The sequence below is a fragment of the Saccopteryx bilineata genome, chromosome 1 (assembly GCF_036850765.1).
Source record: "Saccopteryx bilineata isolate mSacBil1 chromosome 1, mSacBil1_pri_phased_curated, whole genome shotgun sequence".
Lineage (NCBI taxonomy): Eukaryota > Metazoa > Chordata > Mammalia > Chiroptera > Emballonuridae > Saccopteryx > Saccopteryx bilineata.
The window spans coordinates 197,579,172-197,586,107 of record NC_089490.1 but is presented as its reverse complement, the minus strand read 5'-3'; the positions used below and the strand labels follow the sequence as shown (position 1 = coordinate 197,586,107).

General features: G+C 32.9%; 1 pseudogene; it reads left to right on the top strand.

The window, feature by feature from the left end:
- The first annotated feature begins 4,480 nt into the window (after positions 1–4,480).
- On the top strand, positions 4,481–5,029 carry LOC136320276 (securin-like; annotated as a pseudogene).
- Positions 5,030–6,936: the final 1,907 nt, after the last annotated feature.

The following is a 6,936-nucleotide window of genomic DNA, read 5'->3' as shown; positions in this document are numbered from 1 at the left end:
CTCACTCGGGTGCTGAGCGTGTTTTTACGAAAAGGACCACAGTAGCTATCTGGGGTGAGCACTCTTTATAAACTTCCTGCAAAGCAAAAGCTGAATGCTATATTTGTATTTTACCTCTTTTTGTAAAATCAAAAATTATCTTTGTATTTATTTTGGTGAGCCAAACGGGGTACTAATGTTGGTCTTTTGTAAAAGCAATGTGATGTAGCACAGACTTTTGAAAAGTGGGGATACCTGTACTAAATGCCTACTTTAGAAAAGAGAAAAAGATAAATCAATAATCAATGTCTATACCTAAAGAACCAAATAAATAAAAGCAAACTAAACCTAAAACTAGTAAAATGAAAGAAATAATAAGAGCCAGAATGAATTAAATAAAAAACACAAAAAAATAGAGAAAAATCAATGAATGAGAACAATGATTCTTTCAAAAGATCAATAAAGTTGACAAACCAAAAATTACAAGGATATAAATAGCATAGACATAGAACATCAGAACCAGGACTTAAACAAGGAGTATCTGCAAACATTACAAAGAAAGGGAATATTATGTAGAACTCTATGTACATAAATTTAACAACGTTATGTTAAATTGACTAAGAGATTGATCAATTCCACCATAATCCCAAATTCTTACAATCTGTTTGCTAAAAAACTATGAAAAGCCTTATAACTATTAAAGAAGATGAATATATAATACAAAATATGAAAAGATTAAACTCCAGGTTCAGATGGTTTCACTGGGTAATGCTATCAAACATTTAAAAAATTAATACCAACTTTACACAATTGCTTTCAGCAAATAGAGTAAGAAACACTCCCCAATTCACTTAACAAGTTAATATTAACCTAATACCAAAGCCCATCAAAGAGAGTACAGAAAAACCATCTATACACTAATATTTCTCATGAAGACATACATAAAAATCTTTAACAAAATATCAGCAAATGTAATTAATTAAGCAATATATAAAAAATAATTATAATCCTTGACTGACTAGAGTTTATGCTACAGATGTAAGGCTGTTTAAATATATGAAAATCAATTTATGTATTCTTCCATACTTAAAATATTTTTAAAAATTACATAATTTTATCAATCAATGTAGAGAAACATTCAAAAAACTTCAACACCCATTTATATTAAAAAATAACTCAGAGAATAGAATTAGATAGGGTTTTCTTTTTTTATGATTTTAATTTGTTTACATTGATTCAAGTGTCCCACCAAATATATCTACCCCATCCCTTTATTCCCCTCAGCTTTCCCTCATGTCCCCCCCCCCCCCAATGTCTTCCCTCTTTCACTCCAGGATTTGCTGTCCTGTTCTCTATAATGCTGTGTTATGTGTATATAATTTCATTAATCTCTTTCCCTTCTCTGATCCCATCTTCTCTTCTACTTTCTCTCTGACCACTTTCCCTTTGGTCCCTTTGTTCCCGCCTCTGACTCTGTTCTGTTGCTTAGTTCACATTGTTCATTGGAGTCCTCAAATGAGTAAGGTCATATGATATTTCTCTTTCTCTGTCTGGCTTATTTCTTTTAGAATGATAGTTTCCAGGTCCATCCATGTTGTCGCGAAAGGTAAGATTTCCTTTTTCCTCTCGGCTGTGTAGTATTCCACTGTGTATATGTACCATGGCTTTTTAATCCCCTCGGGCTCTGATGCACACTTGGGCTGTTTCCAGATCTTGGTTTTTGTAAACAATGCTGCAATAAACATGGTGGTACATTTTTTTCTTTTGAATCAGTGATTTGGTATTCATAGGATATATTTCTAAAAGTGGAATAGCTGGGTCAAAGGCTAGTTCCATTTTTAATGTTTTGAAGAATTTCCATACTGTTTTCCACACTGGCTGCACCAGTCTGCATTCCCACCAGCAGTGCAAGAGGCTTCCCTTTTCTCCAGCACTTATTATGTGTTGTTTCTGACTGGTGTGAGGTGATATCTCATTGTGGTTTTAATTTGCATTTCTCTAATGATTAGTGATGTTGAACATTTTTTCATCTGCCTATTGGCCATCTGTATGTCCTCTTTGGAGAAGTGTCTATTCATTTCTTTTGCCCATTTTTGATTGGATTATTTATCTTCCTGGTGTTGAGTTTTACAAGTTCTTTATAAATTTTGGTTATTAACCCCTTTTCAGACATATTGGTGAATATATTCTCCCATTGTGTGAGTTGTCTTTTTATTTTGTTAATAGTGTCTTTTGCTGCGCAAAAGCTTTTTAGTGTCACATAGTCCCATTTGTTCATTCTGTCCTTTATTTCACTTACTCGTGAAGATAAATCAGCAAAAATATTGCTATGAGAGATATTGGAGAGTTTACTGCCTATGTTTTCTTCCCAGATGTTTATGGTTTCATGACTTACATTTAAGTCTTTTATCCACTTTGAGTTTATTTTTGTGAATGGTGTAAGTTGGTGATCCAGTTTCATTTTTTTGCAAGTACCTGTCCAATTTTCCCAACACCATTTGTTAAAGAGACTGTCTTGACTCCATTGTATGCTCTTACATCCTTTGTCAAATATCAGTTGTCCATATAGGTGTGAGTTTATTTCTGGATTCTCTGTTCTGTTCCATTGATCTGTATGCCTCTTTTTATGCCAGCACCAAGCTGTTTTGAGTACGATGGCCTTGTAGTATAACTTGATAAAGAGAATATACAAAAAAAAAAAATCAAAACAAAACAAAAATACCCTAGTGCTAACATTGTAGTTGCTGATAAAAGACTGAATACAATCTCTAAGATGGAAAGAAGGCAGTGATGTCTGGTCTTACTGTTCTTACTCAAATTAATAATGGAAGTTCTAACTATTAAAATAAGTCAAGAAAAGAAAGAAAGTAAAACACATACATAGAAAGGAAGAAATAGGATTGTTCCTATTTTCTAAAGACTTTATTTATTCAATTTTTAGAGAAGAGAGAGAGATTGAGGTAGCGAGGGAGAAGGAGGTAGAAGCAGGAAGCATCAACTCCCATACATGCCTTGACCAGGCAAGCTCAGGGTTTTGAACCAGTGACCTCTGCATTCCAGGTTGATGGTTTATCCACTGTACCACTACAGGTTAGGCAAGGACTGTTTCTATTTTTATATAACATAATTTTCTACATGGAAATTCCCCAAATATCTACACAAACACTTCTTAGAACTAACAAATGAGTTAAGCTATGCTGCAGGATACAAAATAAACAAAAAAAATTAATTATTTTTCTATATACCATCAATAAACATATTGACATTTAAATTAAAAATACATTGCCATTTGAAATGGATAAAAAAATAAATTACTTAGGTGAAGTATAACAAAACACATATTTTATTTTTAAGTTAAAAACTACAAAGCACAAATGAGAAGAATTTTAAGATAGATGACACGTCAGTGTGCAAATCAAGTCTTAATAAATTTAAGAAGATTGAAATCATATCAAACATTTTTGCTGACTATAATGGTATGGAATTAGAAATCAATCATAAAAATAAATAACTTGAAAAATAAAATAAAACTGAAAAATATATAAAGACATGGAGGTTAAATAGCATGTTAAAAAACAATGAATGGGTTAACAATGAGATCATAGAAGAAATTAAAAGTATCTTGAAACAAATGAAAATGAGAACACAATAATTCAAAACCTATAAGACAAAGCAGCAGCAGTCCTAAGAGGGAAATTAATAGTATTACTTGGCTGCCTGAAGAAATAGGAAAAAATATCAAATAAGTAATCTAAATTTACATTTAAAGGAACTAGAAAAATAACAACAAACAAAGCCCAAAGTGAGTAGAAGAAAGAAAATAAGAATCAGAACAGAAATAATCAAAACAGAGTCTAAAAGTAATTCAAAAGATCAATAAAACCAAGAATTGGTTTCTTCAAAAGTTAAACAAGACTTATAAACCTTTGACCAGACTCATCAAGAAAAAGAGAATGGGCCCAATTGTATAAAATCAGAAATAAAGGAGGAAAAGTAACAACTGACACCACAGAAATGCAAAGCATTCTAAGAAAATATTATATACATTTTATGCCAACAAATTGGACAACCTGAATGAGATGGATACACACCTAGAAATATACAATCTTTCAAAACTGAATCAGAAATAATCAGAAAATCTAAATAGACTAGTTAAAACTAATAAAATTGGAGCAGTAATCAAAACAGTCCCAACAATCAAAAGGCCTGGACTGGATGGCTTTATAGGCAAATTTTATCAAACATTTATAGAACTAACACCTATCCTTCTCAAACCTTTCCAAAAAATTCAAGAGAAGGAGGAGTTCCAAACTTATTTTATGGTGTCAGCAATATCTTAATTCTGAAACCAGATAAAGACACTACAAAGAAAGAAATTATAGGCCAGTATCTTTTATGAGCATAGATGTTAAAATTCTAAACAAAATATTAGCAAAGTGGATTCAGATCATACAAGGCTAAGTCATGGTTGATTTTGGCTAATGATCCTAACTAATGCAGAATGGTTACTGTGATCTTTGTGGAGAAAGACAAAGGAAGACAAGACACACATGTGACTCCTAAGGACCAGCAAAAACTGGGGTCCCAGCCTTGAGTCAAAGATGAGAAATCTCAGGTTTCAACACCAGGTGTTGACAAAATGTTCGATGCTCCACAGTCTTACCTAAAACTTCCAGAAAGGTTTTGGGAACTGTCAAACCTTCTCTGCTAAAAGGGTGACCAGGAAGATTGATAACGCAAAAAGCTCTGTTCCTGCCTCAGGTAACACCTATCCAAAAATAGAAAATTTCTTTTTCTTCAATCCTGTTGATTCTGAGAGTTTTGACCTGCCTAAAGAACACCAGATCACACAGCTCCTCTTGAATGGAGTGCCTCTCATAATCCTCAATGAAGAGAAGAAACTTGAAAAGCTGTTATACTTTGGCTCCTCTTCACTTCTGAATATTCCCTCTTCATCAAGGCAGTCCAATCTGATGCAGTCTCCCTCAAGCATTCTGTAGACTCTGGACATTGAATTGCCACCCGTTTTTGCTATAACATAGAGATTTAAGTTCATTAGTGCTTTATACTTTGTGTGTATGTATTAACAAAGCAATTCTTTACCAGGCCAAAAAAATTCATACAACATAAATCATCTCTGATTTATTTCAGAGATGCTAGGTTGTTACAATATCTGCAAACAATAAATGTGACATACCACATAAACAAAATGAATAATAAAAATTATATGATCAGCCTGACCAGGTGGTGGTGCAGTGTATAGAGCATTAACCTGGGATGCTGAGGATGTAGGTTCGGAACCCCGAAGTCACTGGCTTAAGTGAGGGCTCACCAGCTTGAAATGAGGGGTTGCCAGCTTGAGTGTGGGATCATAGACATCACCTCATGGTCACTGGCTTGAAGCCCAAAGATCACTGACTTGAAACTTATAGTCACTTGCTTGAGCCCAAGGTCACTGGCTTGAGCAAGGGGTCTCTGGCACAGCTGTAGTCCCCTGGTCAAGGCACATATGAGAAAGCAATCAATGAAAAACTAAAGAGTCACAACAACAAGTTAGTGCTTCTCATCTGTCTCCCTTTCTGTCTGTTTGCCCTTGCTTGTCCCTTTCTCATTCTCTTTCTCTCTAAAAAAATAAAATCAAATTATATTATCATATCAGTAGACACATAAAAAGCATTTAATAAAATCCAGCACCCTTTTATGATTAAAGAAATCTCCCAGTAAAATTGGAATAAAGGGACCATACCTCAACATAATGAAATATATGGCAAACCCACAGCCAACATCATACTCAATTGGCAAACACTAAAAGTGTTTCACTTCATATCAGGAATAAGACTGGGATGTCCATTTTCACCACTCTTATTCAACATAGTATTGGATCCTACACATATTAATTAGACAAGAAAAAGAAATAAAAGGCATCAAAATTGAAAAAGAAAAAGTAAAAGTGTCATTATTTGCAGATGACATGATACTGTATATAAGAATCCTAATGATTGCACCAGAAAAAACTAGAACTGATAAATGAATTCAGTAAAATAGAAGGATACAAAAGAAATATCCAGAAATCAGTTGCACCAGTAATGAACTACAGAAAGGGAAACTAAGAAAATAATCCTATTCACAATTGCTTCATAAAGAATAAAATACCTAGGAATAACTTTAACTAAGGATGTAAGAAACCTGTACTAGGAAAGTTATAAGACCCTAAAGGAAGAAACTGAAGAAGAAACAAATAAGTGGAAGCATATACCATGTTCATAGACAGGAAGAATTAACAGTATTTAAATATCCATATCACCCAATCTATAGATTCAACACAATTCCTATCAAGATACTAATAGTGTATTTTACAAAACTAGGACAAATATTTCAAGAAATTATATGTAACTATGAAAGTCCCCCAATAATTGCAACATTCTTGAGAAAGAAGAACAAAGTTGGATGAATCTTGCCACCTGATATCGTACTATATTACAAGACCATAATAATCAAAACAAAATGGTACTGCCATAAAAAAAGAAATATGGATAAATGGAAAAGAATAGAGAACCTAGAAATAAACTCATGTCTTTTGGTCAATTAATATTTGATAAAGGAAGCAAAAACATACAATGGGGTAAAGGTATTGGGAAAATTGGACAGATAGCTGCTAAAAATAAAAATAGACCACCTTCTTATACCATATAAAGGAATAAATTCAAAATGGATTGAAGACTTATATGTAAACTTCAAAACCATAAATTTCCTAGAAGAAAATATAAACAAGTCTCAAAACCATAAAAATCTTAGAAGAAAATATAAGCAGTAAAATCTTGGATATTTCTTGTAGCAATATTTTTTTTCTGCTATATCTCCTTCTCCAAGTGGAACAAAAGAAAATAAATAAATGAGACTACATTTAATTAACTAAAAAGTTTTTGCACAGCAAAGAAAACAAACAGCAAAATGCAA